Raw genomic sequence first — 11171 nt, 5'->3', positions numbered from 1 at the left:
AGTAAACCATCATGCAACTTCTACCTGCTGAAACAACTAAGTGAGTATAATTTATCAGAAAAATGCCTACATTAATAATACTACAAGAATACTAAGGGTTCAAAAGTGAACACTACGAATAATGTTCAGACTAAAGTATAGGGCATCTTGCAAAGGATTATTACTCCCTACATCTGCAAGTCAATAACAATTATTCTAAATAATACGAACTTGGACAAAATATAGTCAAATACACAACACAAGAAGGAAAATAATTACAAGTAAAACAGCAGACACTCAATATCTGAAAACAATCATGTAAAAATATTCTACAACAAAGTGCCTCATAACATAAAACTGCTAAGTCCCCACAACATATACAAATACAATCAATAAAAACTACTTGAAATGGGAAATCTGACTACAGTCTCACAGACTTGATGTAAAATAACAGCAAAACTTAGAAGCATGCACAGTCAATAGTGCTCAATTTGCATGCAGTTCACATGCAAACTCTCATGAAAAGGTTCAAAACAGTCTCCCAGCTAAGTTCTCATTTATACTTGGACAACAAAATCCTGCAACAAATTCTCAGAAATCCTACCTTTCCTACCCTTGCTTAAATAGCTAAAGTGCAATCTTCATACTAAAATATTGAAAAAAGGCATATCTATTTACATAAAAGTGTGTACACATGTGTTTGTCTGCGTGTACTCTTAGATAAATTGATAAAAAAGCAATATAGTTATAAATCAAAGACTATACCTAATAATATTAATTTCAAAATAAGCTGATAGAAAAAATATAATAACTACAGTATAAGCTTTTAATTTTTGTTAATTACAAAAAATAAAAGTTAAATACAGTAAATAAACCTGGTCCCTTAGATTGAAAAAGGAACATAAATTGAGACTATTTGAAAATAAGATCCTTAGGAAAATATTTGGGCCTAAAACAGATGAGGAGACAAATGAGTGGAGAAGGTTACATAATTTAGAAGTACATAATTTGTATTCATACCCAGATATTATTAGAATGATTAAATCAAGAAGACTTAGGTGTGTAGATCATGTGATACGAATGGGAGAGGAAAGAAGAGTATACAGGATTCTTGTTGGGAAACCTGATGGTAAAAGACCAATAGGAAGACCAAAACAAAGATGGAGGGATAATGTAGAGATGGACCTAAAGGAAATTGGTAGGGAAGGAAAGGAGTATATAGATCTTGCTCAGGACAGGGACAGATGAAAGGCATGTGTTGCTGCAGCCATGAAACTTCGGGTTTAAGAAGGGTAGAGAGTTAGTTAGTTATACATTAAATAAGCATAATATTTGGATTGTACGTAGAGAATATAACAAATGTACAATGCATTGTGCGAAAACTGTCAACTTTGCATTATAAGCAGAAAATTAAACCAGTTTGCCCTAGAAATACATTTTAAGAATAGCCCAAAATAGCATGCGTAATAGAAAATTAAGAAAACTTTCTGATGCATAAAAGTACTGACTAGTGCTGAATGAATCAATTACTGTAAAATATTATTCTCTGATTCAAGTAATTTAACTGTATCTTTTGTGTGTAAAATATAATTGTTAGTTGAACTGATAAGTACAAATATTAACTTTATACGCCTTTATGCACTCTAAATAACATAACTTTGATATATAAATTAGTAACAATTTGTTAAAATTAAGTTAAAGTGTAGAATTGTTTTCTTAAATAAATATAAAGTAGTAAAAATACTAAACAAATAATTCCTTCTTTTCCTATTTAAAGGATGCCAAGCAGTGTAAACCAGTTGTTAGTGGCTAAATAACATAAAATTTGAAGGCAGTAACAATATTTTAAAAAATACTGTTTTTTACCTAACTTTGTGAATTAAATACTAGTACATTTTGTCAAATTATAAATAAAATATACCTATTTCTTTTATATTTGTACTAAAGTGAAGAAAATGTTACTAAAACTTGGCTAGTACAGCAAGTCTGAGACTTTTAGCTTTATTTGTCCGTAACTGGATATAATTGTAACTTGTTAATCTCGCCAAACACAATCTTTACCTCAATTTTGGAAGCTAGCTGAACTTTAGCGTTTCGAATTACATATAGTGAAGGCCTCTATAGTGGAAAAATACACCCAGTCTGTAAACATTTGGAAATGTTTTCTCCTTCTCTGTCGAACCAGACCAAGAGTGTTCTCAGGTGTTTCAATATATTTCTTAACATAACTAACTTTTTAAAAATGCAGGTAGCTTAGTTTGTATAGCGCTAGGCTTTTAACCTATCTGTCCAGGGTTCAAGTCCCTGGCAGGGTTGTTACAATTTTAGACTTTGTCATCGGATCTTGTGCAGACTTCAAATTTCATAAGTTATAAGCAATCTAAGTTAATTTTGGGAGTGGGTCAAATTGGTTCCTCATATAAAAAGCAATGACCAAATTGGTCGTAGCGCCTATGACCCTACTTGGGTTCATCCTCCAAAACATCTGCTTCGAGTCTCCGATGCCATGATGGAGCCCGTTCAGATTCTACCGCCCACAAGTGCGTTCCTTCGCCAATCCAGCGAAGGTGAGAATAATAGAGCGCAACCCTCTATATATACATTCAGCTCACTGTTGGTCACCCCTTGATCTAGTAATTTTCATGCAATCACCTACATTTAGTGAATTTTGCCGTCTTTCTGTTTGATCTGTTAAATAAGCCAGTCAATAAAAATATACTTACATAGAAAAATCCTGATATAGTTGGATTCTTAAAAATATGTACAATCAGTGTTTTTGATACATTTAGCACCTGAGATAGTATAAATCAAAATCTAGTTAGTGTTGGCATGTGTGCTTCTGGTACATGTAGTTACTTGAAAAAGCAAATATTGGTTGTGTAAACAATAGCCTCCTTGTGAAACAATGAAAAATTAACATTATATCCTCATAGCATTAGTTGCAACTGCTTCTTGCAGATTAACAAAGCTCTGGCGTGTGGTCCTACGTCACCTATAATCCTTTGTAAGGTTCGTGTTGTCCTATAAATTGTTTATATACATGCTAAGTCCCTAGTTACAGCCTAAGCTTTTAGTTTCAATCAGAGGATTTCAGTGTTCAGAGAGTGATTGTAGCCTCGTATAATAAGCTAAATGGAAATAACCCAAATGTTGATGCACCCAAAAAAATCCAGTAATACTTCAAAAATACCTTGAAAAAGGTTATAAAGCTAAATTATTCTTCTAGCATAGAAAAAAGTTTAGCAAGTGGACCTATGGTTCATATAGTCAGTCGTCTGTGAACTTCGGCTTGTCGTGTGAATTGTCAATATATTGATAAATGGTTATATTTTTTTTATAAAAATAATAAACAATGTTGGTAAGCGTCCAGTTATGGACCCATCGGTAAAGGGATTTCAGTCTTTATAGACACACAATAATTTTCGTTACACTAAAAATTTGGCCTCGTATAAAGGCAAATAGTCGAAATGTTATACATTTCGTGTACTTTATCCAGTAAGCCTTACCTATAAATACAATAACAGCGTTACAGACATAACAATTAAGCAAGCTTTGATATTCTAGTGGCACATAATAAATATAAAATATCCTTTAAAATACTCTGACAAATAGTTGTGGGTTATCTGAAATCAAAATTTTCAAGCCCTCTCTCCTGCGTAAATAGGCTCTAGAATTCACTAAGCCTCAAAATAATATTGGGTACATAAAAAAAAGCAGATGGAGAGTGGTGCTGATCGCATCATCTCCAAAGTAGCAAAAACAAAAATATACAGAGCCCTATCTGATATATTTAGAAAACTTTTACCTAGTACAACAGTAACAAAATACTCAGAAAACTCTAAAATAAACAAACTTTCGTTGTTATTTGAGTAATAATAAGCCTAAACTTGTAAAATAAAAGGGTAGAACTTGCCAAAACATACTTTTGCATCCAAAATATAATTGAAAACTCTTTCTTGAATAGACTAAGAGGTCTTACTTTGGTAAAATAAGCCTAAACTTGTAAAATAAAAGGGTAAAACTTGACAAAACACACTTCATGTGTACAAAATTTAATTCAAACCACATCTAAATTGTGTTATTTGAGTAAACTAGAGAATAATCCTGTAAAGTTGGAAAAAATCTCTCTCTCTCTCTCTCTCTCTCTCTCTCTCTCTCTCTCTCTCTTTCTGTGTGTGTGTGTGGATGTGTGTGTGTGTGTGTGGATGTGTCCAAAATGTAATAAAAAAAACACGTTCAAATCGTGTTATTTGAGTAAATATTAGGCTAAACTTGTGAAATAAACAAATAAAAGTTGGGAACACACACTTTGTGTGTCGAAAATATAACTAAAAGTCTTTCCTGAACAGATTGAATTGTGTTATTTTGGTAATAATAAGCCTAAACTTGTGAAATAAACAGATAAAAGTTGAGAACACACTTTGTGTGTTGAAAATGTAACTAAAAGTCTTTCCTGAACAGATGAAATTGTGTTATTTTGGTAAAATAATAAGTTAAAAGTTGACAAGACACACTTTGTGTGTCCAAAATTTAATAAAAAATGTTTCCTGAATAGTATAAATAGTGTTATTTAGGTTAAAAATAGGTATAAAATTGTAAAATAATAAGTTAAAAAGTTGTAAAAATATCTTTGTGAGTACAAAATTTAATAAAAAATGTTGCTGATTAGTACAAATAGTGTTATTTTGGTAAAAAATAGGTATAAAATTGTAAAATAATAAGTTAAAAAGTTGTAAAAATATCTTTGTGAGTCCAAAATTTAATAAAAAATGTTTCCTGAATAGTATAAATAGTGTTATTTTTGTAAAAATACATAAAAACTTGTAAAAGATTTGACATAAAGTCAAAGTTTGGTAAAAAATAAACTCAAAATTAAGTTAAATAGCACACAGTAACATACATTTACTACCTAAATCAATAATCAAAGGGTCCTAGGTTCGTTACCCCGTGATAAAAGCAAATGGTGAAAACTGTAGGCCCCGTCCCTAATAGCTCTCCCTTCTTCATAGTACAGATAAAGAAAACCCTGCGCTAAAGCGTCCTGTGCCTTGGAGGCAAACCTGAGCGGAATATTAATTGGCGGCTGAAACCGGTTCTACAAGCGACGCATAGCTTCAGACATCCTTTGTTGTCTGGATCAATCCCTCCCCTGCCCTACAGTATTGCATAGCTTTCCCCTGTTCTTGCGTACTAGTTGACCTTGGGAAAACTGGTTCTGAAAATCTACCGACGCGTTCTCTGATTGGTCAATCAGGTTCGTTCTTTGTCCTGACGTTGTGACGTCATTTGACCTTGAACGCACACTCCCCAAATTCCTTTCTCCTCTATCTGCGCGGAATATTAATTCATTCTCTCTGTCTACCTTCACCGCCGAGTCGAGATTCGGAGACCGTATTCTGTCTAGCATCTCGTACCATCGTGTTTTATAACATATAACATTAAAACATAGTACTAATTAATAATATTACATATCGCGGGTTCGAGTACCGGGATCGTCTTCTTTCGTAATTGGACCTGTACCTACACCCATTACCACCGTTCATAGCGGTTCATAAACCATAAACTCTTATTTTCAATACTATAAACATTAATATTATCGATTTATACATTACATACTTTGCAGTAATGAATATAAAACCATATGCATAGCGTTTAGTACCTCTAATTACCTTTTATATACATATTTTTCATAAAATAAATAATTATATATTCATAAAAAGTTATAATTAAGCAAATACATAAATGTAAAGTACTCTAAGTACTTGCAAATAAATTCTAAGTACATGCAAATTAATTAAAACTCGTGCAAATTAGTTATAAGTACGTGCAAATGAATTGCGAATATTAAATAGCGATTGACGTTGGCGCAGACCTCTACTACTACCTTGGAGTATATTTTCCGGTTATACAACTCAGACATACCAGGTGTAGAAGTATGAAACCGGAATTTGTTTGCAAGAAGTAAACGGCTGGTGTTTGCAACTGAGAAACAATATTTTATTCAAAGTAAGCTCCATTGCTAGTTACACATTTCTCCCACCTTTCCGGCAGGTTATGAATGCCACGCCAAAAAAAAACGTTCTACTTTTGAAGCGAACCAGTCCGCGAGCCATGTTCGTACATCTTCATACGAATTGAAGCGCTGTTCTGCAAGAGCGTGTCCCAGTGAGGCAAATAGATGATAATCTGAAGGAGCCAAGTCGAAAGAATACGCCGCATGCCCTAGTATCTCCCATTTGAACGCCTCGATCGTTTCCCGGACCCGTTTTGCTGTGTGTGGTGAGGCGTTGTCATGGAGCAGGATGACCTTGTGTTGCCTTGCTTCATATTCCGGCCGTTTGTCACGTAATGCTCCATGTAAATTGATCATTTGCTGTTGGTAGCGATCTGCGTTAACGGTTTCACCGGGTTTTAGCTTGCAATTCGTTGTCTTCGAACTTTTTCGGAGGTTTCCCACGTTCCTCGTTTCGCAAGTCAAAATCTCCACTTTTGAATTTCTTGAACCACTCGAAACACTGTGTGTTCCCGAGAGCATGTTCGCCGTAAGCTTCGACGAGCATTCGATGCGATTCTGCGGCGGTTTTCTTCAAATGATAACAGATCACGAATGCTGTCCGCAAATCGTAGTTCGTAGGCACGAAACTCGACATGTTCCGAGTGTGCAACACCTTCCTCTGTCTGGCACTCGGGTTACTGTGTTCCGATATAACGTCCTCGGGAGTGGCGGGCAGCAGCTTGCGCTGCTTACGCGATCTGCCGCGCCCTGCAAAGCCGGCTAGCACCATCTATCGGCCAATTCCGGTTTCATACTTCTACACCTGGTACATGGAAATGGAAATGGAAAATCTGCGACAAAGTCCTTTAACGAATAATAATTCGTACACTTGCACGGTCAATCGTTGTGAGTTCATGTAACTTTTCTCCTTTATTGTTTAATTAAACTAAGAACTAAGACATTTTCATGGATATTCTCAAAGCGTTTCATTTAACGTATGATCATAAATCTATTTCTATAGGCTTGAATTAGTAGGTTTCGAGTAGGTTAAGTTAGTGAAATTAGTACTTGTATACTTTGGCTCGTCTTCTGCACGCATGTGTATGTAAAGTTCTTAATACGAAAAACTAGAACTATGACAACGATAACTTGCAGCCAAATTTGAACCAGATAAATTTAAAATATATGCAAATTACAAACTGGAATTGAGTTTTCAAAGTCTGAAACTACTATCTTACAAACTATTTCGTCATTCTTCCTCCACATAAAACTTTCCAATAATTTTTTGCATGTGGAACTTTGACCCGTAAATTGTTGTACAGTAAATAAATATATGAAGAAGGTTGGGGATTCTTTCGAATTTATAGTAATTTTCAAATGCAGAGTAAAATTTTATCTAGATTGTATATTGCTTCATTCACTTGATAATTTGAGAAATAAAGTTTCATTATGGAGAATGGTAAAAATTGGATTTTAAGTATATCAGTATTATTTTAATACTTTCTGATGTTATGTAAAATTTGAAATGTTCTTGGAAATGATTGCAACGTTCTGAATAAATAAGAAGTAACTATTCAGTCAGAAAACTAAATATTAGGCTTTTATACTGCGTTGTGTTAAATGTTGTAAATAGATTATACCGAACTACTATCGGATAAAAAATTACGGATATTCAAGTTTGGACTCCAATTAAAAGTTAATCAGTAGAATCACATAAAAACGAGTTACATTAAAATTCAGCTTATTCAATTCTGTCAATCTATAGTTACCATTTTTTTTTATTATGCCTTCTATTTTTATCGTCGTGAGAACAAAATAGGATTTTTTGTTTAGTTTGGCAAACTATCGCTCTCGTTGAGATTCTATAAATAAAGAACAGGTGTGTTTTAATTTGTAGATTATATATTATATAATTTATTTATTATCCAAACTCTAATATCCATAATTTATAATCGGATAGTACTCCTGTGACGTTCTGTGAGGCCCGTAGTACCTCGGAGGCCTCTGTCGATCTCCTTGGGGTACTGGTTAGCACATCGCGCTTCGACGCCAGGGGTCCCGGATTCGAATCCAATCGGGTAAGACATTGATTTGTCCTTAATGAGAAAATTGAGAAATTAGTAAATGTGATAGTATATGTGGAAACAAATATTGATTGATTGATTTGCTTCATTTTACATCGCTTCTTGTGCCACTTTTGGCTAATTTGCGAAGATAGGGATGAGTGATGAAATGATGAATGAACACTCACAAACATCCATGCCCATGCCAGGATTCGAACCCAAACCTCTGGCGTTGAAGTGCGATGTGCTAACCACTACGCCAAGGAGGCCGGCTTGTGGAAACAAAGAAAGAGATCGAAAGGGAGGGGGACTACCTCTTATCGGTTTTCCTTTCATATTTAAAAAAAGACAGAAAAGCAAAAATAAACCAAATCTGTCAATCAATTCTTTCTTTGTAACTCTTTCACTATGCAATTCTTCTTTAGCATGCAACGTTTCTTATTAAAATCATAATACGATTTATGAAATGCTGAAATCTGAAATTCTAATGAGAACACGGACAACCTTCTTTGTAATATATCGATCAGGTTTCAGAAACATGAATTTTTACAATACGTTTGCATGTGCAATTTTCCCTCTTTTAAAAGTAGCATGTTTTAATTATGTTACTAATCATTAAAGGAATACCTCAATACCAGCCCGAAGTATGATAATTAATATTTACCCCTCAAAGTAATGAAACACTTTCTCTCTCTGAAACTCGCATAGAAATTATAGCGGCCGGTTGCTTCGGCCAAGCCCCGAACGAACATAACCGAAGGGGCACCGAGCATAACCGATCCTCCCACATGACGTCATGCGCTCGTGCATGATCGGCAATTTTCGGATGGCGCTACCTTATAGTACATTAAGTTACCTTGAGGCAATATATCTCTTAATGTTGAATTTTGTTGTATAACTAAGCGAAATGCGTTTAATGTGAATACATTGGAAATATGAGTTCCTCAAGTAGTAAGTGCTTCAATAACCCAAATGTTTTTTGCTATATATGTGGAATATGTTGTCCTCCATCACAGAGAAGAAATATCACGGATATAGTGAGAGATTTGTATGAGGCTTATTTTGCCAAAAATCTGGGACAACAGAATAGAAAATGGGTTCCACATATAGTTTGCAAGACTTGTTTGGAATCACTTCGTTATTGGGGCCAAGACGGACGAAAGGGACTCAAATTTGACGGACTACAAATTTGTACACTTATAAATGATGCCAATTATACAACTTACATGTCTTACATCGAATCTGAGGCCTGGCTGAGCTTTGTGTCCGTCGTCAAAAACTTTTGGGGAATCACAGAGCAGAAAACTACCGTCATATAGTTAGAAATATGTTGAAAAATTTTCAGAAATTGGGAACTAATATGAGTGTGAAGATACATTTTCTACATAGCCACATTGACAGATTCCCTGAGAACCTTGGTGATTTTAGTGAAGAACAGGGAGAAAGGTTCCATCAGGATATAAGGATAATGGAAGAAAGGTACCAGGGACGGTGGGATCGCCACATGATGGCCGACTACTGTTGGAGCTTACAGAGGGATTGTCCTAAAACGCAATACAGCAGGAAATCGTATAGAAAACGTTTCACATAGTTTGTTATTTCATTGGGTACATATTTTCTTAATTATTATGATCATAGGCCTATATAAATTTATTTTTATAATAATGATTGTAATCACAAAAATAAATATTAACCCAGATATGCCTACCGTTCTTCTAAAAGAAAACTTTGCTTGTTTGAATCTAAATCCCTCTGGAGGGGCCCTAGACCCTACACGAAGCTAGTTTTGTCGATTTCGCAACACTGCATTGTTCTTAGAACAAAGCGTAACACAAGGCATACAACGTTCGGCTATTGTTGTGTTCTTTTTCATTATTTGTGTTTATGAGTCTGTGATGCCATGTTATTTTCTTCCCACTGCAGAATGGAGGCGTAGGTTTTGTTATCTGTTATACATGTTTCAGTTACTTTAAGAGCATTACACGTTTGCTAGGGTCATATGTGTTTGCCTAAAACCAAATAATGTTCAAATTTTTAATACATAGAGATGCAAAAATTACGTAAAGTTAGGTGTCCTTTTAGAATGACAGTAGGCACTTGAGGGTTCTTTGTTGGTGCTACTTGTAATGGATATGTTCATTCATTTATATACATTTATATAATAATATATATTTAATATATTAATTAATTATTAATAGTAGACCTAGTGGCCGGGTTCTCAGCCCTCATTTGCGGCTCGAATCATCATTTGTGGCTCGTCGTAGCCTTTTATGATGTATATTTTGAGGGGCAGAGTTGGCAACACTGTGGGTTTTTACTGTAGCCTTTTATGAGGGGGGTCTATTGCCCTCTGTTTACATCTGGCAACACTACCGTAGTTTGACAGTGTTGTTAACCTACTGGGTTTTTTTCACTGAGGCTCGAATCATCATTTGAGGCTCGTCGTAGCCTTTTATGATGTATATTTTCAGGGCACAGAGTTGGCAACACTGTGGGTTCACTGTAGCTTTTTATGAGGGGGGGGTTTATTGCCCTCTGTTTACATCTGGCAACACTACCGTAGATTTTTTGACAGTGTTGTTAACCTACAGGGTTTTTTACTGTAAATTTTCATCAAAGAGCCTGAGGGGTCCATGTATTTTTTATGTCTGGCAATACTGTTGGGGGCCTAGTGTTGGCGACACTGTGGGTTTTTACTGTAGCCTTTTATGAGGGGGGGGTCTATTGCCCTCTGTTTACATCTGGCAACACTACCGTAGATTTTTTGACAGTGTTGTTAACCTACTGGGTTTTTTTCACTGAGGCTCGTCGTAGCCTTTTATGATATATATTTTGAGGGCACAGAGTTGGCAACACTGTGGGTTTTTACTGTAGCCTTTTATGAGGGGGGTTTATTGCCCTCTGTTTACATCTAGCAACACTACCGTAGATTTTTTGACAGTGTTGTTAACCTACTGGGTTTTTTCACTGTAAATTTTCATCAAAGGGTCTGAGGGGTCCATGTATTTTTTATGTCTGGCAATACTGTTGGGGGCCTAGTGTTGGCGACACTGTGGGTTTTTACTGTAGCTTTTTATGAGGGGGGTCTATTGTCCTCTTTTTATATTTGGCAACTCTATTGGATGTTTTGTTTG

This window comes from Lepisma saccharinum, chromosome 20, assembly GCF_977018435.1.
Source record: "Lepisma saccharinum chromosome 20, izLepSacc3.1, whole genome shotgun sequence".
Classification (NCBI taxonomy): domain Eukaryota; kingdom Metazoa; phylum Arthropoda; class Insecta; order Zygentoma; family Lepismatidae; genus Lepisma; species Lepisma saccharinum.
Note: the sequence above shows the minus strand (reverse complement) of the source record.